The sequence below is a fragment of the Antechinus flavipes genome, chromosome 2 (assembly GCF_016432865.1).
Source record: "Antechinus flavipes isolate AdamAnt ecotype Samford, QLD, Australia chromosome 2, AdamAnt_v2, whole genome shotgun sequence".
NCBI classification, from domain to species: Eukaryota; Metazoa; Chordata; class Mammalia; order Dasyuromorphia; family Dasyuridae; genus Antechinus; species Antechinus flavipes.
Genome location: NC_067399.1, coordinates 222,861,191 through 222,889,184, shown reverse-complemented (window position 1 = coordinate 222,889,184; position 27,994 = coordinate 222,861,191). Strand labels below are relative to the sequence as shown.

Genomic DNA, 27,994 nt, shown 5'->3' with positions numbered 1-27,994 from the left:
CAAGCTGCAGGGAGGCCTAATTGCAACTGCTAGGGAATGCTGAAGAATGAGCCAGCTTCTTCTCCCTCCATGTGGAAAAAGAGACTTTGGGCCCAGCCAGGGCTGCCTTCAGTTTTCAGAGAGGGACAGCGCCAGGGAAGCCCGAAATTAAGCTTCTTCATCTATGCTGTGACCCCAAAGGTGTCATAGAAGAATTTGTGTGGGTGAAGGAGGTGTTACAGGAAGTTGGTGCTCCTGTAGCTGGATTCCTCCCAGGGCATGGTGGAGCAGATTGGACAGACCACTCAGCTGGGTGATTCTGCATGCAATGCTTCACTAGCTCCTGCTGGTCCAGGTTTCGGGCTTCATGGTATGGACAGACAAAGATGGATTTGTTTGGCATGTTGCTAGGAATGGGATGGGATGTCGGCACCACGGTCCCACGGGGACAGACTTGGGACAGCTGGCATCTGCTCCTGGACCTTCATGCAGGAAGAAATGTGTGATTTCATCTTTGCAAGAGTCATCTTCTTGGCCAAACGGAGCAAGATGACAGCTGCTTTTCCATGTTGAAGGCTTTATACACTTTCTTTGGGTCAAAGGGCATTCGGCAGAGTGGGCAGAGTAGGCAGAGTGGACAGGGTGGAGATGGCATCTGGTTATATGGCTGCAAACACTGCCCACAGAATATGTGTCCCTCACTGACAATGGGCACAGGTCGGTGGTAGACCTCCAGGCAGATGGATTAGCTGTATTGAGCCTCCAGGCCACTCTCCCCACCAGTGCCAGGCACGATGGGACTGAGGACATTGGCTGGGGCACCAGCTGGCAGGTTCTGTGGCTGCTGGGGCTGCTATGCACACTATCTCAGGCTGCGGAACATCACCTTCAAGAGGCCCAGGAGCTCCTGCCCGCCGGCTCAGACAAGCTGTCCCCTCTTGCTCCCAGTCCAGAGCTCACATTAGGAATCCTGCACGGTCCTAGTCTGGGTCCCCTGAAGCATCCAAATTCTTAGAGAAGTTAAGTGAGTTAAGGAAGAAATAGCCAACAGAACTATAGTAGTATAGTAGTTAGTAGCAAGGACCTCAACCTTCCCCTCTCAGAATTAGACAAATTTAACCATGAAATAAACAAGAAAGAAATTAAGGTGATGAATAGACTTTTAGAAAAATTACATATGATAGATCTCTGGAGAAAATTGAAAGCAAATAGAAAGGAATATACCTTTTCTCAGCAGTATATGGCACCCAGAGAAAAACTTAATATGTATTAGAGTAAAAAACCTCCCAGTCAATTGCAGAAAGACAAAAATATTGAGTGTATCCTTTTCAGATCACAATGCAATAAAAATTACATACAATAGAGTTAAGGAAAGAACAGGTGGGATTTATACCAGAAATGTAGGGCTGGTTTAAAATGAGGAAAACTATCAGCATAAGGTTCCATATCAATAATAACACCAATAGAAATTGTATGATTAGCTCAATAGTTGTAGAAAAAGCCTTTGACAAAATACAGCACCCATTCCTATTGAAAACATTAGGGAACATAAGAATAAATGAAATTTTCTTTAAAATGATAAGCAATATCTGTCTAAAACCATCAGAAAGCATTATATGTAAAGGGGATAGGCTGGAAACATTCCCAATATGAGTAGGGTTCAGAAACAAGCTTTCCCATTGTTACTACTTTTATTCAATATAGTACTAGAAACATTAATTTTAGCAATAAAAATAAAAGAAGAAATTGAAAAATTAGAATAGGCAATGAGGAAATTATCACTCTTTGCAGATGATATGATGATTTACTTAGAAAATTCTAGAGAATCAATTAAAAACTACTTGAAACAATGAATAACTTTAGCAAAGTTTCAGGATTATAAAATAAACCACAGGCATTTCTACAGATTACTACCAAAGCTGAGCACAAGAGACAGAAAGTGAAATTACACTTAGACTGTAGACAATATTAAAAATATGGAGTTCACCTTTCAAGACAAACTTAGGAACTATATGAATACAATGATAGAACATTTTTCACACAAATAAAGTCAGATCTAAACAAATAGAAAAATATCAATTACTCATGACTAGATCGAGCCAATACAATAAAAATGACAATTTAACCTGAATTAATCTGCTAATTCAATGCCATATCAAACTACTATTTTTATAAAGCTAGAAAAAATAATAACAAAATTCACCTAGAAAAATAAAAAGTCAAGAATATTAAGGGAAATGGAAGTGAGGGAGAGACACAAGAATCTGGTTTCATTGTACCAAATCTAAAACTGTATTATAAAGTAGCACTCTCCAAAACCATTTGGTACTGGTTAAAAAATAAAAGTAGAGGAGCAGTGGATAGGTAAGGTAAACAAGGCACAATAATCAACAACTATAGTAATCTGCTGTTTGATAAACCCAAAGACTCCAGCTTCTGGGATTTGGAAAAAAAAAAAAACTGCAGGGAAAACTGGACTAGATATTCATTGACTAACATCTTACACCAAATACCAAAATAAGGTCAAAATGGGTAGATGATTTTAGACACAAAAGGTTAATATCATAAAGAGAAAAAGGAATAGTTTCCCTGTCAAATCTATGGAGAAGAGATGAATTTATGATAAAGGAGGAGAAAGAGAAATTATGAAATGCAAAATAGTTAATTTTGACTGCTTTAAATTGAAAATATTTTACACAAACAAAGCCAATGCCACCAAAATTAGAAGGGAAACAGAAATGTGGGAAACAATTTTTATAGCTAATATTTCTGATAAAGGTCTCATTTCTAAAATATATAGATAACTGGTCAAATAAGAATATATCATTCCCCAATTGATAAATGGTCAAAGGTATGAATAGGCAGTTTTCAGATGAAGAAATTAAAGCAATCTTTAGTCATATGAAAAATGCTAGAAATCACTATTGGTTAGAAAAATGCAAATTAAAACAACTCTGAGATACCACCTCACAGCTATTAGAATAAAGGGGAAAAAACCATAAGAAAAAAAATGAAAATAGTATGCTTCTCTCTGATTCAGACTTCATACTTCTTTCTCTGAATGTCAATAATATTTTCCATCATGATTCACTCAATTTCTAATTTCCTGCCACTACAAAAAGAACGATTACAAACTTTTCTTGTACATGTGAGTCCTTTTTCCTTTTTTAATGATCTCTTTGGGATACAGACCCAGTAGAGACACTGCTGGATCAAGGGGTATGCACAGTTTGGATATAACTCCTAATTGTTCTCCAGAATGGTTGGATCAGTTCACAACTCCACTGACAATGTGTTAATGTCCCAGTTTTCCCACAACCACTCCAACATTTATCATTGTCTTTTCCTGTCATCTTAGCCAATGTGAGAGGCATATACTGGTACCTCAGAGTTCTTTTAATTTATATTTGTCTAATCAATAGTGATTTATAACATTTTTTAAAAATATAACTAGAAATGACTTTTATTTCTTCATCTGAAAATTGTCTGCTCGTATCCTTTGACCATTTATCAAATTAGAGAATGGTTTGTATTCTTATGACTTTGAGTCAATTCTTTATATATTTTAGAAATGAGACCTTTATCAGAATCCTTGGTTGTAAATTTTTCTCCCAGTTTTCTGCTTCCCTTCTAATCTTTTCTGCATTGTTTTTGTTGTACAAAACCTTTTTGATTTAATATAATCAAAATTATCCATTTTGCACGTCATAATGTTCTCTAGTTCTTCTTTGGCCATAAATTCCTTCCTTTCCCACAGATCAGAAAAGGAAACGGTTCCTTCTTCTCTTAATTAGCTTATAAAGTATCACTATGACCAAATCATGAACCTATTTTGACCTTATCTTGGTAGAGTGTTAGTGTTGATCAATGCCTAGTTTCTGCCATACTATTTTGAACTCAAAAACTTACAAAAAGGAATGTTGAAAACTATCTTTTTATGTAAATGGAAAAAATAAAATGCTATTAAATGGGGAGGGGGAGAGAAGAACTAAGTGGCTTTGAAGTTTCTTTCCATTAAGAGACACTGCGATTATATGAAATACTAATTAATATTAGTATCAGAAAGGAAACAGCTATTCAACACAACCTCTAATTTTATGTTTAATGTAGACCTTAGTTTTCTCATCTGTGAAATAGGAGATTGCACCTTGTAACTAATAATTGGTAATAATTTTATCCACCTCAGAAATGTTTTCATTTCAAAATTTACTTAAGGAAATGGACTCAATTGTCTTTTTTGTTACCCTTTTACTTCTAAAAGTTAATGTTTCTAAGTGTTGCAAATCAGCTCAGTGGGTAAAAGGAATCTTGGGAATTGACAGACAGGACCAATAGGGAATTAAAAAAAAAAAACAACAACAAAGATGTGGACATAATAGTTAATGGCTATAGTAATCTAATGTTTGATAAACCCAAAGACTCCAAATTTTGGGATAAGAACTCACTATTTGATAAAAATTGGTGGGAAAATTGGAAAATAATATGGCAGAAACTAGGCATTGACCAACACTAACACTCTATACTAAGATAAAGTGTAAAATGGGTTCATGATTTAAACACGAAGTGATACTATAAGCAAATTAGAAGAATAAAGGATAGCCTCTCTCTCAGATCTGTGGAAAAGAAAGTGATTTAAGGCCAGAGAAGGACTAGAGAACATTTTGAAGTGCAAAATGGATAATTGTAACCTCCTCCTTAGAGGTTACTGATTGTCAGTTTACTTAATCCCTGATTTTCAGATGTCTCTGGCCATCACCTCACTGAGCAGTAGTTCTATGTTCAATAGAACACCCAAACACAGTGGCTTGTGAGCTCAAACCTTTATTCTAGGCAATCACATCCCACACTACTCTTGCACCACTCCTGCATTCTTCCTGCACTCTCCCGCACTCCCATTCCACTCCACTCCTCCTACCTCCTGTCCCCACTATTTATATTGGGTCTATGAGGTCACACGCACAGCCAATAAGAGAAGCAGATGTCTCCCATTGATAATGCGTTCTTATTGTGGCCAGAGCTCCCACTCACGAGGTGGTCCCTACTAGTTGCAGAGATCACATGGGGTGCCCAACAGGGACCCAAACCATGATGTTCAACCCACTAGTTTAAAGGCATTGTCTACAAGTAGAAAATGGGATGAAGCCTCTCCCTAGCCCACTACATGAATAGCTTGAGGCCATGGGAGAAGTGCACAAGTCCATTGTCCAATTTTGTTAGCCTCTAGGCATTGCACATGAACCAGGGCAGTACAATTCAGCTGCTACACTGGTTCTGTGTTCCCCAACTTTGTTGTCATGGTCAGGAGGGACAGGGCTGTCATCAGCGTCTGAAGGGATGCTGACATCCTACCGATCCTTCTGGGCCGTCATTGGGGATGACATCATCATTGTCTGGTCCTTCTTTTCTTGATTCCCCAAATCACGGATGTTTCTGGTTGGCATCCACTCCTCTGCTGTTGGGTCTGCATCTGGAATGATAAGAGCATACCCAGGTCCCCAAACCCTGACCCAGGCTCTTCCAGACACCATCTAAACCCTAATAGCTGCAGTCCAGAATATTCCTGGATTCTGTTGCTGGGAGTCAAAATCTGGATAAATATCACCAAATTGCATTTCAGGAGTAAACCATTGTCTAGCTATATTAGTGGCTGGGGCAATAGCTACACATTCCTCAGTTTCCCAAATCAATATATAGATGGAATTGTTTTGTAAGCACCCTCAGAGGGTGAAATGGTCAAGCTGACTGTGTGTAAAGACAAGGGATCTATAGGATGGACAGGGACAGATTTCACATCTCCAGGGGATAGTTTAGTAATCCCAGCTGCATACAACTCTATTCTCCCTAATTTCAATCCCTTTTCCCCACGAGGTTGCTTCTTGGATGACTGATGTTGGAGTACTGAGCTCTTAAAGACTCTCTGGAGATAATAACTTTTACCATCAAGACCCAAGTGTTCTTTGCCTGGGGCCCTGGAGCTGAGAACCACCTCTTGTAATGAGAACATAGGGGTGGGCAGAACTGCTTTGTGGGGGGTGCTGATGGTGTCATTGCCCCTCCCACTCCTCCTCCTCCTACCCAGGAAGACGGAGTTAAAGGAGGAGGGTCAGGAGATGGGAAATAACCTAAGGGTGCATGCTCAGCTCTAGGCAGAATTAAAACGGAAACTGAGCTTTGAATGTGCAAAGAACCATATTCCTCTTCAGCAAGGTGCTTGATGTACCTAATTCTTTTTCTGCCCAACTCACCATGGTAATAAAGATATTTAACTCTTTTCTCACCTAAGTGGCTACACCCTACGGATCTCCTAGAGCAGCAGCAAACTATATAAATCAGTAAAATGTTAAAAAAAAAAAAAAGACTTCTTTAGCTCTGCCTCAGGTGCTGCACTCTCTGGGGTTAAGGTTACCAACTCTCTGTTGCTTTTCTCCTCATACTTCCTTGTCTGGCTGCCCAAGTTAAAATCTCTCTTAGTTTTAAAATTTGTGGGATTCCTTGAAACCAATTTTAACTCATTGTATTCAGTTAGTTGTTCTCCTACTAACTCCCACCTCCCTGGCTCTAATCTCACTTCCTTTGTTCTAATGGCTGTAAAGTAATTTTTCATGTCTTCTCTAACTCAACTTGTAACTCTTGTACTTCTTGTTCTAAGTGTTGTAAAGTAATCTTTTGTTTCTTTTCTGACTCAACTTGCAAGAGAAGTTCTCCCACCTTTTGTTCTAATTGCTTAATCCCCTTGCTCACTATCTGATTTTTTTTCCTTGATGAGCTGTACTCAATGGGTGTGGGAGTAGATGCTTTGGAGCCTGGGAGCAAGCCCCCTGCTCTTCATCAGATGTGTTCTCTGCTAGAAAATCACTGGACAAGCCTCATTTCAGCAGAATAATCACCACAAGAATAGTCAGGAATAAAATCCAAAGTCTTTATTATCTTCTTCACAGTCTGTCTCCTTTGCTGGGCCCTGGGCTAGCTTTCTGGAGACCCTCTGGAATGGGTTTCTGTGAAGGAGGCAGGAGAGCCACCAAGATGGTCTCTATCTTGAAGTCTGTCTCCCCTCCCAGATTTCTTAGCTCTTATATATACTCTATTATAAGTACATCATTGTAGGTGTCAATCTTGTAGAATAGGTGTCAACTTGTAGAACTATACTAAATACTAGAGGATCATTATCTTAATTCTACTGAGTTAACCTTGTTTTAGGATAAAATCAATCATACTGAACTAGAGAACTCACATGCTAAACTAGATAACCATTGTCTTATCAATTCCACTGAGTTAATACCTTGTTTCAAGTATATGTCTCCAGAGTTCTGGCTCTGTAGAGACCCGTGTGGCTCTCTAACTTATATACTTGAGCAGCATGCACGATGACCGTATTCTTGAGCTTGAGCATGGGTAAACTTAGACCCAGACCCATAATGCTTCCCTGACTTCCCATCTATTGACGAGGCTGTTGAACCTTCCCTTGCAGGGCCTGACCATCCTGAAAGTGCTGCCGCCATGTTGGGCTGCCCCTTGTAACCTCCCCCTCAGAGGTTACTGATTGTCAGTTTACCTAATCCCAGGTCTTCAGATGTCTCTGGCCATCACTTCACTGAGCAGTAGTTCTATGTTCAACAGAATGCCGGAACACAGCGGCTCGTGAGCTCAAGTCTTTATTCCACACAATCACATCCTGCACTACTCCTGCACCACTCCTGCATTCTTCCTGCACTCTCCCACTCCCACTCCACTCCTCTTACTTCCTGGTCCCCACTACTTATATCAGGCAATGAGATCACACGCACAGCCAATAAGAGAAGGCAATGTCTCCCCTTGATGATGCATTCTCAATGGGGCCAGGGCTCCCACTTACTCTAGCTGCAGAGATCACATCTACGGGTGCCTTAGGCATCAAAGCCTCTTTACTTTTTCATTACACTATGTGAGGTTCCTTTCCAGACCCTTACAGAAAATTTTGATTATATTAAGTTTAAAAGTTTTTGTATAAACAAAACTAATGCAGAGAAGATTAGAAGGGAAGCAGAAAACTGGGAGGGTGGGGAATTTTACATCCAAAGGTTCTAATAAACGGCTCATTTCTAAAATACATAGATAATTGACTCAAATTTATAAAAATACAAGTTGTTCTCTAATTGATAGAAGATCAAAGGATATGAATAGACAATTTTCAGATGAAGAAATTAAAATCATTTCTAGTCATATAAAAAATGCTCTAAATCACTTTGATCAGAAAAATGCAAATTAAGATAACTGAGATATACTACAATCCTCTCAGATTGACTAAGATGACAGGAAAATATAATGATAAATGTTGGAGGGGATGTGGGAAAACTGGGACACTGATACATTATTGGTGGAATTGTGAACTGATCCAATCATTCTGGAGAGCAATAGTCCAAAGAGCTATCAAATTGTGCATACCCTTTGATCCAGCAGAATCTGGAGAGCATAAAAAGAGAGCATAAAAGAGGGAAAAGGACCCATATGTGCAAAAATGTATGTAGCAGCCCTTTTTGTAGTGTCAAGTAACTGGAAACTGAGTGGATGCCCATCAGTTGGGGAATGGCCAAATAAGTTGTGGTATATGAATGTCATGGAATATTATTGTTCTATAAGAAATGACCAGCAGAATGATTTCAGAAAGATCTGGAAAGACTTACATGAATCAATGCTAAGTGAAGTGAGTAGAACTAAGAAAACTTTGTACAAAGCAATGACAAGGTTATATGATGATCAATTCTAACAGATATGGCTCTTTTCAACAATGAGATGTTTCAGGCCAGTTCCAATAGACTTGTGATGGAGAGCCATCTGAACCCAGAGAGAGGACTGTGGGGACTGAATGTGGATCACAACATAGCATTTTTATCTTTGTTGTTATTGTTGGCTTGTTTTGTTTTGTTTTTTCCTTTTTGATCTGATTTTTCTTGTACAGCATGATAATTGTGGAAATATGTATAGAAAAATTGCACATGTTTAATATCTATTAGATATTAAATCAGATATTAGTAATCAAATAGATTACGTGCTGTCTAGAAAAGAGGGTGGAAGAAGGAAGGGAGAAAAAATTGTAAAACAAGGTTTTGCAAGGATGAATGTTGAAAACTATGCATATATTTTGAAAATAAAAGATTTTTTAAAAGGTCTGGAGAAGAGAGAATGGATACGAGAAAATTAGCATAATCTGGAGCAATATGAAGTAGGATCTTTTTCATACAATTAACAGAATACTGGCCATGAAATTAAATCAGAAACCTTTTGTATTAATATTTAAAACAAGCAAAAGTTGAGAAATCTTCAGTCCTGGGAGGATTAAAGATAAGAACAGGAGTAGCATGAACATTGAGAAGACTGAGTGTTCCTTCTAATCTATATAGAAATTCAATGATAAAGATACAATTCAAAAGGTATTCATTCTAACAAGGCACACACTGTTGAAAATGAATGGACTTGGCAGTGTTCTACTTTGGTTAATATTGTATTTATAAGGAAGGTTCAGATAAGGTCCATTTGAAGATGACAGGAGGGAATGGGATCACACTTTTTAAAAAATTTATCATTTTTATTTATTTTAAATATTCTTTTCTTTTTAATTTTCAAGTTACAAATTCTCTCTCCTTCCTACACCTTTCCATATCCACTGAGAAGGTAATATAATATAAATCATACCTATGAAATCATGCAACATATATTTCCAAATTAGCCATATATCCAAAAAAGCCAATAATAATAATAATAATTATACACACACACACACACACACACACACACACACACACACACATATTCTTCAATTTGCACTTAATTCATCAGTCTTTTCTCTGGAGATGTACAACATTTTTTCATCATGAATCCATTGGAATTATCTGGTACCATTGTATTAATTAGAGTAGACAAGTATCTCATAGTTGATCATTGTTACAACATTGTTGTTCTGTGCACAGTGATCTCCTAATTTTTCTCACTTCACTTTGCATTATGCTATATAGGTCTTTTCATGTTTTTCTGAAACTACCTCCCCTCAACATTTCCCTCAGTGCAATAGTATTCCATCACAATCATATGCCACAACTTGTTCAATCATTTCACTTTTATTAAGAAGGGTTGTGCAATGGAGGAAGCTGCAGACGTGAGTTGATTTAAAGAGTCAGGAGATCTGTGTTCAAATCTTGGCTCTGTCACTGACTACCTGTATGGTTTTAGACAAGTTAATCTTTCTGAATGTCAGTGTCCTTACCTATAAAATGAGGAGATTGAACTAGATGGTCTCTGAGCTCCCTTGCAGCTCTAATCTTGAATCTTCTGATCCTAGGATTTTAAGTGTGTTGGGAAAGTCCCTACATAACAAAGATGACTTCTTCATTCCTCTATCTTAATGTCTGACTTTTCTACCATTGATCATTCCTTAAAGGTAACCAATTAAAATGCAAAAACTATGCAAGGGGAGAATGGGGGTATGGTTCATTTGGAAGCAGCATCACCCTTAAACATCCTTCTCCTAAATTTAGCTTTAAATTATTTTATCAGTTCTGTGGCATAGTTGAGGACCTTAAAGAAATGACACATTAGGTTAGATACGATGAAGGGAGGGAGAGAAGAAAAGATCAGGAGCCTGGGACATTATTTGTATCCACAATGTTTAGCAAAGGACTCTAGAGTCAGAGGCTTGTGCCTAAGGTTGTATATACCAAGCTAATTGCACATTTGGGGCAATTTATAGTTTATGAAGTTAAAGGGGAGGGGATATACATACCGAGAGGAAAGTAAGAGGAGCTAAGCTGTGCAACATGCTTCCATGGCCATCTGGCCAGAGTAATACGGTTAAAGTCAGGAAAATGAGCTCAGAGATCGTCTTTAACATATGATAGCTATATTTTCTTAAATAAATCCCTTAGTTTTTTCAATCTTTAGTTTCTTCTTATCCATAAAAATAGAGATAATAATATAATCCCTGGAATTGTTGTGAAGTTGTTGTGAGATATTTGCAAAGCACAATCATCATCATCATCTTCATCATTATGATCATCATCATAATCATCACCATTATTACTGTTATTCATTGGCTTTCAAATTTGTTTTAAAAAAAAAACCAGTCTATTATTTTGGTTATAACCATTACAATTTTTGTCATTTTGAAGACCTTGGCCTGGGTCCTAGCATTTGCCCAAAGCAATCAAACTTTAATGTTGTGTTTTGTTTCTTCTTTACATCTTCTGTGTGGTGCTGGTGATCATGGATCTCCCAAGAAGTCTCTAAGACATACGGCATGGGGAACTTCATCCAGATGATACACACAAAATAAAGGAACTTTCAGCTATTCTTATCTCTATTATTGACAATGGTAATAACTCTAGTGATGGAATGTGGAGGGTGGATTAATTGGCTGATCCTAAATCTTTGCCCTTGTGATCTTGATGTATCATTTTTACTATGCACATTTAAAAAGTCAATAAATGGGGAAGATAGGTGGCCACAATGAATAGAGCACTGGCTCTGGAATCAGGAGGCCCGAGTTGAAAATCTGATATCAGGTATCTACTAGCTGTGTGACTCTGGGCAATCACTTAACCCTGATTGCCTCCCTTCTCTCCCCCACCCCCCACCCACCCATCCAAGTCAATGACTGACTTATTAAGCAAGGAAATTTTTTAAAAATGTCACCATCCAATTTGACTGAAAGAAACCAAGTTCATATGCAAAGAGAACTTTAATATATTCATTTCAAACCTTATCACTTAAAGAAAACAAAAATTGAACCCTCCCTCTGTACAATTTTTTAAGGAGAGGATGCCTTTTTACTCAAATGAAGCTGAAAAAATGATATTTAAAGTCTGATTTCTCATTTTGATTCTCTTTCACTACTTTATTCTTTATTATTGGGGACAGCTAGGTAGATGGCCCAATGGATAGAGTACTAGGCCTAGAGTCAGGAAGACTGAAAAAGCAACATCATACATTATTAGCTGTGTGACCTTGGTCCACTCAGAACCTCAGTTTTTTTCATCTGTAAAATGGGAATACTAATAGCATCTACCTCTCAGGATTGTTGTGAGGACCAATGAGATAATAATTGTGAAGTGTTTAATATAGTACCTGGCACATAGTAAGTGCTAAATAAATGTTAGCCATTATTATTGTCCTTACATGATGAAGCAGCTGCTATAATTACTCTAATATCTTTAAAAATTATAGTATTATTTATATTCTTTTGTGTTTGTATAAATTAGTCTTTGATGCTTGAAAGCTCTTAGAAGTCCTTTAATGGAATACTATTCAAACCTAAGCAATCAGTGTTGATATTTTGCTCTAAGGAAGTTTTTGACTCCTGTTTTTCATAACATTATCTCTAATAAGATAATAATAACAGTTACCATTTATACAATATTTTGAGGTTTGCAAAGCACTTTGCAAGTATGATGTCATTTGATCCTTACAGCAACCCTGGGAGGCATAAAATTAATTCCATTTCATAGATGGTGAAACTGAATCAAATTAAATACATTTCCAGTAAGTATCCGAGGCCAGATTTTTGAACTTAGGTCTTCCTTACTCTAGTCCACTACTATTATAACCTACTCCAGTACTGATTTCAAATCATTTTCCTTTTCAGAAAATCAAAAAGCCTAGTGGCCATAATTTAAATGTTTCTAATAACTGTTCTGGTATAGACAGCAATGGTAAGAAGTTGAATGTCAGAATAAAATGACATTTATCAAGAAAGAGATTAAGTTTCTCTATCACAAATGATAACTATTCTCCTCAAGAAAGTTTTCCATTCTCAGTCTACAATTAAGCCTCCAGTTCCTTGACAGGTAGGGGGAAACAACTTTCTTTGTAGATTTCTATTTTGAAGATAAAAATCTAATTGACTTTTCACTCTCATTTGGTAGTATTGTGGATTTCCTAGTTTTTATTAAGAAGGATTGGAAGATGTTCTATGTGGTATTTGGACACTTTTTGAATAAATTTAGCTACCAATCAGCAATTGATTTGACTTTCACACAGCTGTGTTCATTTTTTTTTTTTTTAAGGAATTCTTTCTGCCCTTTTCTATCATGTTTGTGGCCTTTATTCTCCAACCTTTTTCATCTTATTCCTTCTTTGAAAGGCTAGTTATTGGATGACATGATATGTGGGGGAAGGGATAAATCTATATAAAATGTAAGCTATCATAATGAACTACGATCATGCAGCCTGATACATTAGTCAAGACACGTTATTATTCCCCTGACATTTATTAGCCAGGTAGCATGCACATGAAAAACCATGAGCAATACATTTAAAAAGGTAGGTTTTCTTTTCTTTTTTAAAAATGTTATACTGTTGTAGATTTTATTGGGAAACTAAGTGGCTCAACGGATAAAGTGCCAGGTCTGTAGTCAGGAAGACGAGTTCAAATCCAGTCCCAGATACTGACTAGTTGTATGATCCTCAGCAAACTACTTAACCCTCTTTACCTCAGTTTCCTCATTTATAAAATGAGCTGGAGAAGGAAATGACAAACCACTCCAGCATCTTTGCCAAGAAAACTCCAAAGCAGAGTTGAATATGATAGAAGGACAATAAAACAAAAAAGATTTTATAACTTAAATGACTATTTATCTAAATTTAAAAAACAAAACAAAACTTAGCATGGGGCCAGGGTCTTTCTAAAAGGCTGAAGAGAATTAATCATCATTCTCATCTGTCACTCAGACTAATATTTAGGATGATAGGGATAGAAAAAGAGTGAAATACGGAAAAACTTTTTGTTAAAAATTTTGTCATAAATACATGCCTGGACAAAACCAAAAGAAAACAAGGCAACAATATTAAAAAGAAGAGAAGGAGAAGCCCACCCAAGTTATGAACCCCTGGATGAAATGATGTCTAAAATCCTTTCTGGCTGAGTCTATGATCAATTGCAATTTCAAGATTCCCCCGGCAGTATTTGTATTTCCAAGAATTTTGGACTCTCACTGTGCTATGATAATTAATGAGTGTTACACAAGATCCATTATATGTAGGCTGGCTCCCAAATTGCTTTACTTTACTGAAACTATAATCAAGATTAGAACCTGGATTCTGTGGTTCTAATTCTAATGTTCTTCTTACTCTACCACACTACCTCCAAAATAGGAAAAAGAAGGAGTAAAATAGGAATCACTAGGGTTGATGGCAGGGAATGTTTATCCTGTTAGAAATCTCAAGGCACTGGATTGTCTTTTGTGTTAGTGTTTTCAAAATCCCTTAAAAAAAAAAAAAAACACACCTCTCTTGATCTGAAATGTATAGCTGTGACTTTAGCTCTTACAGGAGTCCCCCAGGTATCAGTATTCCCTCCCATTTGAAATTTATATTACTCTGTGTTTATTTATGTGTATGCATATCAAGCACCCCAAGTGGGCTCTTAGAAGGCAGGGACTGTTTCCCAGTGCTGTGTACAGAGCAGACAATTGGCGAGTTACATTGAATTGGATCAATGAGATGAAATCAAAGGCAAAATGGAGTCATCAGTACATAAAAAATGGTACCTTTGACATGTAGCTCCCGGCCTTGGAGTCTCTGACACTGAATCAGAGGCCTCAGGACAGGTACACTGGCGAGGACTCAGAGGGCTGTCGGATTAGCTCCTCCCCACCCACCTTCACGCCCCAACCCAGTCCTACCATGGTTCGTGGAGTGCGAGCCAGCAAAACAAACACAAGAGGAGCATCATTGCCAAGTTATAAACACCTACATGCCTGAGTCTGAGTTTTGACTGTGGAGATAGAGGAAGCAAGATTGTGATGTCAATCAAAACAATCCCTGGCAGGAGGGCCTGGGGGAGAAGACCACTTTGATCCTGTTCACTTGGGGTAATGGCTCTGACTGGTAAGCAGCTTGGGCTACCTGAGCTGGACTCTCGCTAGCAGAATGTGGGGAGGGGCCTGTGAGCTCTAAACAAGCTCTTTGCAGGGCATATGGTTTTCCCTGAATATAGGTCAAAGGAGGATTTTTAGAGGAATGGCAAAAAGAGAACATGGGCTGAACAGAGGCACCTGTGGCATTTCCCATTTGCGAGGTAGAAAGATCCAAAGCTGAGATTTGAACCTAGGTGGACAGCTCAGTGGTACAACAGACAGAACACTGGACTTTAAGTCAGGAGGAGTGGATTCAAATCTAGCTTCTGACATTTACTAGCCGTGTGACTCTTTTTGCCTCAATTTATTCATCTGTAAACTGGACTAGAAAAGAAAATTGACAAATCACTCCAGAATCTCTGCCAAGAAAACCCAATGTTAAGGACAGGGCCATGGAAACTGTGTAAAGATTGCTGGCATCAGTCCAAGCACAAATGCAGATTGGGTGCACTTTTTCCTTGTTGGTGAAAGTCCCAGATAAGTTTAACAGCAACATGTGTCAATGATAGGTACCATGCTGCATGCAGGTGGCTTTGGATATGGCCACCTGACCATATGAGTGATAGTGTTTGGATAGATTTCCCAGGGATTCTAATATAGTACTAAGGTATGGGCTGCCAGGTAGTGCCATAGTGCACAGAGGGCTGGGCTTGGAGACAGGAAGATTCATCTTCCTGAGTTCAAATCTGGCCTCAGACAGCTATGAGCTGTGTGATTCTGGGCAAGTCATTTCACCCTATTTGCCTCAGCTTTCTCACCTATAAAATTGGCGAAGGAAATGGCAAATCCCTCCAGTATCTCTGCCAAGAAAGCCTCAAATGGAATCGATTGAAAAATGATTTAACAACAAAGATTAAGGTCTGGATCTGATTTGAGAAGGTTGCTTCTGTTCATGTATTGGTTCAAATCTGATTTTTCTGGTGAACCAGAGGAGGGATAATTTTGTTCCCAGAGTTTGCCCCAGTCTATCTTCACAAGCAGCTGGAAGAATTCTTCTATATTATTTCAAACTTAGCGTAGCAAGACTTCTCCTGAAGGGGTACTGCTGTGTCTATTTCCTAAGTAACTCTGATAGGAGTTTATGCAGTACCACCAGCAACATCCTCGCTACTTTTGGGGTGGCCTTCTGATTTGAAGTGGGGCAAAAGATTCTCCTCTGCTTACCTCTCTCTTGGAGATGAAAATTAGCTTCACAAGTACAAGATGATGAAACCAGGAATGACAGATGGTAATTCAAAAAGCAGATTCAGGCCTGATGTCAGGAAGAATTTCCTAACACTTAGCATTGTCCAGAGAACTGGGCTGCCTCCAGAGGTGGTCAATTGCCTCTGAATTGTAGGATTTAAAATAAAAATAAAGTCTAGATGACCATGTGAAGGGTATTTAGAAGAAGGGATTCCTTTTTGAGAATAGAGATCTGGAACATTTCTTTAACTCAAATTCTATGATTTACTGAGGTATCTGAGTAGAGTATAGTCATGCTCTTAAATGCAGAAGTGGTATTTTCATGACTGCTTCTGATTCTTTTTTAGAAAGAGCTTTGGAAGAAAAAGTCAGGTTAGGAAGAGAAAAAATGTTGTTGTTTTTAAGATGATATTTGGGAAAGGGATGTTCATTTACTGACCACTGCTGAAGATCTTGGAATACTGGCTCTCAGCTAGTATGCCTAACAAGGGTTGTTAATGATCTATGTCCCTGGAATACAACCAATGTAATTAAAAAGGCATTAAATTGAAAAAGAAATACAGGGTGGGTGGAGAAGACTGCCTGCATATGTTTATCTAAGTAGATGTCATAGAGAGAAACTGCAACTTAGGGAGAAGGTAAATAACTAGTTATTCACAGGAAGCAAAATTCAAGGAAAAAAGCAAACAATTAAATGGATGGCCTGGGATGTCTACATACAAATTCACAAAGTATGGATAACAAAAAAGATTGACTAAAGCTCTACATGTAATGGGGCAAATATGACCTCACAATGTAGAAGGACATTGAATCTGGAGCCACAGGACTGGGTTTGAATCTTAGTTCGATCTCTTATTACCTCTCTGATCTAGGTCAATTATTTAATAATCCTTTGCTTTATTTCCTCACCTCAAGATAAAGTCTCTGCTCATGTGGGTATTGCTGCCATGCAAAATGATGAAATGGGCATGAATAACCTGTATGATCCTTTCCTGTTCCAGCTCTTTTGTGTTATCTTATCATCCTTATATGTCTCTGGAAGAGTACAACTTACTCAGAATGAATATGATAGATAAAAAAGGAAGAGAGATGAATTCAAAAAGTACTACTTCCCCCTAAAAAAACCCTATGCTTTAGACTTAGAAAAAAACCTTTAGATTTATAATACTACCCCAGTCAGGCAGACTCTTGTCCACCCAATGAAAGGGAAAAGCACATGAGATTGCTGAGAGTCTAGCAACTCATTCTTCTAGTGAACTCCATCTAGGAATTTATACAGCCCTCCTTACTTACAGTATTGTCCTAGATGTGCTTGGAAAGTCTCTTTTCTGTTTCTATGTCGCTGTCTATCTCTGTCTCTTTGTCTCGCTCTCTCTGTAGTCTCTCTCTATCTCTGTCTCTGTCTCTGTCTCTCTATCTCTCTGGCTCTATCTCTGCTTCTCTATCTCTGTATGTATGTTTCTATTTCTCTGTCTCAGTCTCTCTGTCTGTCTCTCTGTTTATACTGGCTTAATTATTAAATATCAGTGAAAATCACAGCCTTGATTCATTGCTTAACATATGGAAGGAAGGAAACTTAATTAAATACTATCCTAAGTGCTAGGGATACAGATACAAGTAAAATGAAAGACAGTTCCTGCCCTCAAAGAGCTTTTATTCTAATGGTCAAGGACAACACATAAAGGAGCAGAAAAGGAGGTGGGAATGGAAAAAAAGGGAGTGAGGTTATGAAAACATATTCCATGGTAAACAAGCCACAGGAATAGTAGGAAGCTCTAGAATGAAGGGGCCTCAGAAGTTCTACAATGAAAATAATAGAGGCATGATTTTGAATTCCTAAAGAACAGGGCTGGCAGAGGAATGAAGGCGGGATAGCCTAGTTTTCTTCCTTGGCTCCATCCTTTGATATTCTCTTCTATCTCACACTTGGTTCAGGAACTTTACCTATGGTTCTAAGAGTCTTTCTTTAAGATCATTATTGATCTCTTACTTGTTCATTCCAAAAATATTTTCTCAGTCCTCATTCTTGCTTTCTTTGCCACGTTTGACAGTTCAGAACATTTTCTTATCTCTGGCTTTCATGACATCACTCCCTCCTAGTTCTCTTTCTATTTATCCAATCATTCCTATTTGTCTCATTTACTGGCTCATAATGCATCTCCTATGCCTGTGCTTTGGGCCTTCTTCTGTTCTATCTCTCTTGGTTATCTCACTATCCTCCTTATCGTCTCTGTGCCTATAATTCCCAAATCTAGGTATCTAGTTTTGGCTCCCCTGAATTCCAGCCCTTCACCACCAGCTATTATATATTTCCATCTGGAGGTCTCATAAGCATCACAAGCTAAGCATGTCCTAAATAAAACTAATTATCTTTTCCCTCCATCCCCAACTCTTCCTAATCTTATTTCTGTTTAAGTCACTCAGGTTTGAAATCTCAGTTATCCAAGACTTTTTCTTTCTGTGCTCTCTCTTTCTCTGCTTTATCTCTCTCTCTCTGTCTATGTGTCTGTCTCTATCTCTCTGTCCGCCTCTCTGTGTGTGTCATCTCTCTCTGCCTCTCTTTGCCCACTTATGCCCAGGAAATCATTAATGGGTTTCTTCTCATGATGTACTTCATGCACAGGTCTCTACAAAAAAGGTCAAGGCAAGCGTTCAAGCCAACAATAATTTATTGAATACAAGATGGCATTATTTTAATTCAACAGAAAAGGCAAAACACAAAAGATTCCTGGGATTAGAAAGACCTTTGAAGTGAACTAATCTAATTCTCTCTTCTCACAGATAAGAAAACTGAGGTCTTAAAAAGGATAGGTGATTTAAGATCACATGACTCAAATTTGAATCCAAGTCCTCTGACTATAACAAGTTCATCACTCTTTCCACAGCATTATGCTACTGATTCATTCCTAATGTTCTGGTTAATGATAACTAACAATTATAGAGTCCTTTAAGGTTTGCAAAAACGCTTTATATATGTAATTATGTCATTTGTTTTTAACAAGAACCCTGTAAAGTAGGTGCTATTCTCAACAATTCCCATTTTATTAAGGAGGAAACTGAGTCTGAAAGAAGTTCATTGACTTACTTGCCCAGGGTTAGGGTTAGTAAGCCTTAGAGATGAAATTCTAACCAGAGTTCTGCCAGTTCCTAACATAACGCTTTTCCTGCTATACTTTAATACTCATTCCAGTAAAGACAACTCTTTACCACCCTTGTAGTGAGCCCTGTCTCTCTCAGGGGCCTATCAAGGCCTTTATTTTTATGACTCATTCTCCTGCACCTATTTCTACTGAAGAGGAAAGCAGTAGAATTCATTAAGAGTCAGCCTCTCTTCCCTGAACCTGTTTCATCCATGTAACTCAATACTAATAAAGGGTATTTGTTTTTTCATATCATGAACTCACCTTTTGTGGTTCCTCTGATCTGGCTCCTCCCTGATTCCAGAATTGGTATAGGAACTCAACACTGTCTAGTAATTCCTTCTTTGCACTATCACTGTCTCCTGCCATTGCCAGCTCATGATCATAGAATCTGTCTTCCCTTGGGTTCCGAAGAGCGACTTTTGGGTGCTTGTGGCCAAAGATAAGGGCTTTATTCTGGAATTAATTCCATCTCTTTAACAAGGTATGAAATTTCCTTGACAAAGTTAACTCTCTCATCAAGTATGGATTTCTTGGCTTGTTCTCAGTGCTTATAACTTCATTGGTACCATATTGATATTAATTGATTCACTATCAGTTAATATACCTGTGGTATATTCTTTAGGTTTGCCTTGGATCTGTGTTCAAATACTACTTCTAAATTTACTAGCTATGTAAAGGATGCTCGAGACAAAGGAGAGGGGCTAAATGGTTATAAACTTAGTTCCCTGAAGGTAACTCCAGGAAACCATGCGGCCCTTGAGGGAGCCATGTACATTGAGTAACATGCCCAAAACAAAAAAGTCTAAGAAGAGAAAAGAGAAATTTCTCAACAAGCATTTATTTATTCATTTCCTGCTACAGTTATAAACTACTTAGGCTAAGCAATAATTTTGATATGTTTTTATTTTGTGACTATAATAATTATGCATGTATGCTTTAATTAACATTAGTTGATTCTGAACACTTAACTTTGACAAGATGAAACCAAATTAGCTGATTTCTCTCAGCTCTAGCTAGTTTTTTTTATTGGTTCTATGATAAATTTGATGCCATACACACATTTCATTGCCCTTTTAATTCTGTGAATTAAAAGTTGTAACTCTTAAAGAGCACACTTAATAAATATTAAGAAATATTGCAGTGCTTATTGCTTTGGGGAAACCAGATATTTAAAGGATCATTTAAGCTCAAAGTGATACAAGATTAATCACAAGATTAATACAAAATCCAAAGGAAAACAGGTAAAAAGTATTGTTAGTGGTGATAAAAACCCTATCTTTGATGTATCCAAACATATATTAATTCCTTGCTAATCTTGCTAATTTTTTTTTCTTTTTCAAGAGTTCAATACTATTAGTAGGTATTGACTGCTTCTTTCTCTAACCCAATTATGTTTGATACTTCTTTAACTGTCTAAACCTGAATAGTTAATAGATAATCTAGCCAGAGGAAAATTATAGCTTCAATTTCTCAACATTAAAATTAGGTTAACACAGAATTCTGTATACATTAGGCATTTAATAGATGTTGCTTGAATTGAATTGGATTGGATTGAACTGAACTAAATCCACATTTTAAAATCTCTTATTATAAACTAGCTTTGCGTTTAGGTTTAGTCAAGTGCCACCTTGTGGATTCTTAGTAAGAATAAATGTTGAGTTCTTTCTTCTATGGCTGCTCTTTGCAGAACGAGGTCAATAAAAATGGACCTGTGATTTATTTTGGGTGGAGATTCCACCTACACAGACCATAACCTATTTATAATTTGTGCTCTTAGAAAATTGCCTGAGGTTCAGATAGGTTAAGTGGCTTGCCCATTACCTACTGTTCATCTAACTAAATGCCATTCATTTTTTAGATGGATAATCTGGTGTCTAGAAAAAGGAAATGATTTGCCCAAGTTCACACTGGTGGAAAGTAGAGGAACCAAAATTTGAACTGACTAAATATTCTTTTCCTGGCACTATGCTTGCATTTATTGGATTTTCTCACTGCCTACCTTCCTTGCTGAAGAGCTTCTGGACTCCAAGTTGTCTAGATTTCTGTCCATTGTACCTCCCATTTGAAAGGGTAACCAAAACAAAAGTTGGAATTATGACGGGATACAGTCATACAATGGGACACATCAGCATAAAGCAATTGGCTGTTGTGACTAAAATGTTGGCTAAACAGGTCAGATACCAGTTAAGTGGGAACCTTACTAGATGGTCATTTATGAGAAATGTGTCCTCATGAGTTTATTTTGTTCTCCCCATGAAATTTAGGCAATCTTAGAGGTTATCTAGTTCAACCTCCCCATTTTAAAAAGAGAAAATTGAACCCCAGAGAAGTAAGTGCAAATTCCTTGAATGAAAATATTGGGGAGGTTTTGTGTGTGTCAATCATTTCATAAACATTTATTAAGTACTTATGTGCCAGGAACATATTATTTTTACATATTTGTGGGGTAAATAAAGGCAAAAGAATCCTTGCCCTCAAGAAGCTTACCACCTAATAGAGAAGACATACAAATGAATGAATGAATAAATAAATAAATACAACACAAGATTTATACAGGATAAATAGGAATTGACAAACGGAATACACAGGAATTAAGAGGGACTGAGGAAGGCTTCCTATAAAAGGTAGATTTTATTTGGTCAGAGGACAGATAGGAGAATATTATAGTTATAGGGGACAACTAGAGAGTATTTCTGGAACTGGGAGATAGAGTGTCTTGTTTGTAGGATCACCAAGAGGTCAGTGTCACTGAATCATGTCAGAGAATAAAATGTAAAAAGACTGGAAAAAGAGGAAGGGCCTGGATTATAAAGGGCTTTGAATGCTAAACAGAGCATTTCATATTTGTTTCCGAAAATGATAGGGAACCACTAGAATTTATTGAGTAGGGGAAATGACATGATCAGACTATGTGTTAATCCATAGTAAATGCTTTAGAAACTCCCTTGCCCTTTTGTTCTTCCAAACAAATTGTTATTTTTTCTTAGCTCTATAAAATAATTTTTAGCCGTTTAGTATGGCACTGAACAACTAGATCAATTTAGGTAGAATTGTCATTTTTATCATATTAGCTTGGTCTACTCATGAACAATTGGAATTTTTCCAGTTGTTTAGATATGACTATTTGTGTGAAAAGTGTTTTGTAATTGTGTTCATTTAGTTCTTGGACTTGTCTTGGTAGATAGACACCCAAATATTTTTTTTTTCTACAGTTATTTTAAATGGAATTTCTCTTTCTATATCTTGCCACAGGGCTTTGTCAGTAATATATAGAAAAGCTGATTATTTGTGTGGGTTTATTTTGTATTCTGCAACAATACTAAGGCTATTAATTGTTTTGAGTAGGTTTTTGGATGATTTTCTAAGATTCTCTAAATATATCATCACATCATTTGCAAAGAGTGATCATTTTATTTCCTCATTGCCTATTCTAATTCATTTAATTAAATTTAGTATCATTACTGTTTCATTGTTTATGGTATCCTTTAAAAAGATGTAGTTTTTTTCCTTATTTCTTTGAATTAGAACTATTTTTACTTTTGCTTTATCTGAGATTAGAATTGCTACCCCTGCTTTTTTGCTTCAGCTGAAGCATAATAAATTCTGATCCAGCCTTTTACCCTTACTATATAGGCATCTCTCTGTTTCAAATGTGATTTTTGTAAACAGCATATTATAGGATTATGGGTTTTCTTAATGCTAATTTCTTTTTTTATCATAGTTTTTATTTTCAAAACATATACAAGAATAATTTTTCAACATTGACCCTTGGAAAATCTTGTGTTCCACTTTTCCCTCTTTCCCCCCATCCCTCTCCCCTAGATGGCAAGTAATCCAATGTATGTTAAACATGGTAAAAATATACGTAAATCCAATGTAGGCAAACATATTTATACAATTATCTTGCTGCACAAGAAAAATCAGATCAAAAAGGAAAAAAAATGAGAAAGAAAATTAAATTCAAGCAAACAACAATAAAAGAAGTGAAAATACTCTGTTGTGATCCACACTCAGTTCCCACAGACCTCTCTTTAGATGTAGATGGCTCTCATCATCATAAGATCATTGGAATTGGCCTGAATCATCTCACTATTGATGTGAGCCATGTTCATCAGAATAGATCATCATATAATCTTGCTGTTGCCATGTACAATGATCTCCTTGTTCTGCTCAGTTCACTTAGCATCAGTTCATGTAAGTCCTCTCTGGACTCTCTGAAATTATCCTGCTTATTGTTTCTTATAGAACAATAATATTCCATAACATTCATATATCATCACTTATTCAGCCATTCTCCAACTGATGGACATCCACTCAGTTTCCAGTTTCTTGCCACTACAAAAAGGGTTGCTATAAACATTTTTGCACAAGTAGGTCCTTTTCCTTCTTTTAAAATTTCTTTGGGATATAAGCCCAGTAGAAACACTGCTGGATCAAAGGGTATGCACAGTTTGATAACTCTTTGGGCATAGTTCCAAATTGTCTCCAGAATGGTTGTATCAGTTCACAATTCCACCAACAATGTATTAGTGTCCCAGTTTTTCCACATTCCCTCTAACATTCATCATTATCTTTTCCTGTCATCTTAGCTAGGATTCTGTTTTTTAATCCACTCTGCTATTCACTTACATTTTATGGGAGAGCTTCACATTCACATTTATGATGATTAGTTTTATATTTCCCTTCATTCTATTTTCTCCCCTGTATATATTTTTGTTTTCTCCTTCTACTTTGTCCTTCCTTAGTTGGGTGTACCCTACCCTCTACCTGACCAACCCTCTTCTTTTCTTACCCCTTCTTTCCTAGTGTTTCTGCCTTCCTTTCTATCCAGCTCATTCCTTTTCTTTCTCCCTTCTCTTCTTATTTTTTTATAGGGTGAGAAAATTTTCTATACCCAACTGAATGATTAAGTTTTTCCCTCTGTGAGCCAAAACTAATGAGATTAAACTTCAGACAATGCTCATCCTCCTTCCTTCTTTGCCTCTATTTTAATAGATCTTTTGTGCCTCTTCATGTGATCTAATTCATCTTATTATACCTCTCCTTTCTTCTTCTCCCAGTACAATCCTTTTTTCCACACCTTAATGCCTTTTTCTTTGATGTCATCACATCAAAGTCCATGCATAACCATACCCTCCATCCATGTATGCCCCATCTAACTACCCCAATAACAAATATAATTCTCAAGAGTTACAGATATCATTTTCCCATCTAGAGATGTAAACAATTTAACTTTTATATAATATATCATTTTTCCTTGTTTATCTTTCTATGCTTTTCTTAAATCCTGTGTTTGAAGATCACATGTTTTGTTTAGTTCTGATTTTTGTTTCAATAGATATGACTGAAAGTCTCTTACTTCATTGAAAATCTATTTCCTCCCCTCCTCTCCCATCTCCTCAGATCAATCTAGCTGGGTAATTAATTCTTGGTGGAAACCCCAAGTCCTTTGGCTTTCAGAATATGATATTTCAAGCCTTCTGATCCCTTATTGGAGATGCTGTCAGATCTTGGGTAATACTGACTGTTGCTCCTTGATACTTGAATTGTTTTTGTCTGGCAGCTTGCAGTACTTTTTCCTTGAGATTATAGTTCTGGAGTTTTGCAACAGTGTTCCCTGAGATTTTCCTTGTGGGATCTCTTTCCAGAGGTGGTCAATGGACTCTTTCAATGATTATTTTCCACTCTGGTTCTAATATAACAGGGCAGTTTTCCTTGATGGTCTCTTGAAGAATGCTATTCAGGCTCTTTTTTTTTTTTTTTTTTTTTTTTTTTTTTTTTTTTTTGGTCATATCCTTCAGGTGAACCAATAATTTTAAAATAGTCTGTCTTGATTTTTTTTTTCTAGATTAGCTATTTTCCCAATGAGTTATTTTACATTTTCTTGCATTTTTTATTCTTTTTAGTTTGTTTGACTCATAGAGTCATTAGTTTCCATTTACCCCATTTTGTGATTTTCTTAAGTTAGCTTTTGTATCTCTTTTTCCATTTGATTAATTCTACTTTTTAAGGTGCAGTGGATTTTTTTTTTTTTTTGCATTTGGCCTATTGTGTTTTTTAAGGAATTCATTTCTTAGTAGATTTATTTTTGCATTTGGAATTGCTTGTGTCAAACAATTTTTCCCTTCCTTTTCCAAACTGTTGACTCTCTTTTGTATAACTCTCATTTCTTTGCTCATTTTTTATTTCTGCTTCTTTTATTTGCCTTTAAAAAATTTTTATGAACACTTCCAGGAAATGTAGGCCCCATCTAACTACCCCAATAACAGATATAGTTCTCAAGAGTTGCAGATATCATTTTCCCATCTAGAGATGTAAACAATTTAACTTTTAAATAATATATCATTTTTCATTGTTTATCTTGAGACCAATTCATATCACTCTGAAATTTTCTCCATGAACATTTTGTCCTCATTTGAGTTGGTGTTTTGATTTTCTTTATCACCATAGTAACTTTCTATAGTTATAATTCTTTCCTGTTTCTTACTCATTCTCTTTCCTTTTCTTTTTGTATTTCCTCTTTTGTGACTTTTATGTTTGAGCTCTGCTCCTGAGATAAAGGGGTGCTGTTCCAAGCTTCCCTGCAGCTCTGAGGCTTGACTTTGAGCATAGGGATCACTTGTGTTTAGTGTCTTGTTTGCAGGAGGGGGTAGCTTTCCCTGATCTTTCCAGGAAACAGTCTGATTTCTCAGAATTTGCCTTCTGAGCTGGAAATAGAGGCTGCTCCACTAGTCTACTGTGCTACTGATCCAGGACCTAGGGTCTCAGTTCCTGATCTGCTGTAATTAAGGTTTTCTCAATGGCTTTTCTAGACTCTGTTAAAACTGGGCTGAGTTCCCCTTTCACCCCAGTGAAAGAGATCTTTCTTGAAATCCTTCCTATCTATATTTATAGGAAAAGATGATGGCAAATGTTGGAGGGGATTGGGAAAACTGGGACACTAATGCATTGTTGGTGAAGTTCTGAAATGATCCAACCATTCTGGAGAGCAATCTGGAACTATGCCCAAAAAGATATCAAACTGTGCATATCCTTTGACCCAACAATGCCATTATTGGGTCTGTATTCCAAGGAAATCATAAAAGGAGGGAAAAGGACCCTCAAGTGCAAAAATGTTTATAGCAGCTCTTTTTGTGGTAGCAAAGAATTACAAAATGAGTAGACACCCATAAATTAGAGAGTAACTAAACAAATGTAATATATGAATTTCCATAAAAAAAATTTTGAACAAGCTGATTTTATAAAGGCCTAAAAAGATTTACATGAAGTGATGAAGAGCAAATCAAGAAGAACCAGAAATACATTGTACTTATGTACAATGTATTTCTGGTGATTTGCTCAGCAAGAATGTGTGATGATCGACTATGAAAGTGATCCAAAGCAATCCCAATAGACTTTGGTCAGAATATGCCATCTGCATCTCTGCATCAGAAAAGGAACTATGAAGATTGAATATAAATCAACACATGCCATGTTCACTTTTTATATTTTTTTCCTCTCCTATGGTTTTGCCTTTTGTTCTGATTTTTCTCTCCCACCATGATTCATAAAGCAATGTGTATTAAAATAAAGTAAAATAAAAATTTACTCTCTGAAAAAAAATAAGAAATCCTTCCTATCTATCTTGAGCTGGAGAATGGTTTCATTTTATCAGACTATGTTCAGAGGCTTTTATGTTGTTTTTGAGGGAAACTGTGAAAGCTTGAGCATCTTCTTGGCTTTACCCCACCATCTTGACTCCTCCTCCATCCATATCTAGGCAATTAATGGGAAAAAATGTAAAGGAAAATAGCCTAGCTGTACCAGGTCTAAACATATTGTAAAGTAGCTGTCATCAAAAGCCTTTGGTATTGTCAAAGAAATAGAGTAGTGGGCCAGTGGAATAGGTTATATATATAATACACAATTGTATTGACAATAGTAATTTAGTATTTGATAAACCCAAAGACTCCAGCTTCTGGGATAAGAACTCACCCTTAGACAAAAATTGCTGGGGAAATTGAAAAATACTATGGCAGAAACTAGGCAAACTCCAACATCTCACACTCTACACAAAGACAAGGTTGAAATAGGTTCATTATTTAGACATAAATATTAATACTATAAGCAAATTGGAAGAGCAAGGGATAGTCTACTAGTCAGATCATTGGAGAAGTGAGGAATTTGTGGCCAAAGAAGAACTAAAGAACATTATGAAATGCAAAATGGATAATTTTGATTACACTAAATTTAAAAGCTTTTGCACAAACAAAACCAATGCATTCAAGATTAGAAGGGAAGCAGAAAGCTGGAAAACAATTTTTACAGTCAGTGTTTTTGATAAAGGCTTAATTTCTAAAATATATAGAAACCTGATTTGCATTTATAAGAATTCCAATCATTGGTAATTGGTCCAATTGGTAAATTGGTAAATGCTCAAAGGATATGAACAGACAATTTTCAAATGAAGAGATTAAAATTGTTTTTTGTTACATAAAAAAATTATCTAAATCACTGTTGATTAGAGAAATACAAGTTTATCTGAGGTATTGTTATAGGCACAATCTTCTAGTGGCTGCTGGAGATCGAATTCTGATCAGCAGAATAGATCCCTTCATGTGAAAGGATATTAATGATACCAAGGAGACTGAGAGGGAGTTGTATTTTCTGACTTCTCTCCTCTTCCTTCTTGCCTGATTTATTTCATTCCCAATTTACACGCACCGTCTTCATCAGTAAAGGCTTATTTGCAATTCCTTCAAGTGTGTTATGATTCACAGCTATGGGGGCTTTCACACTCAGGTATGGTCCTTCATAAGGTACCAT

At 36.8% G+C, this 27,994-nt stretch overlaps 1 pseudogene; it reads right to left on the bottom strand.

The window, feature by feature from the left end:
* Positions 1 to 108: 108 nt before the first annotated feature.
* LOC127546545 (E3 ubiquitin-protein ligase RNF166-like) lies at positions 109 to 27,994 on the bottom strand (annotated as a pseudogene).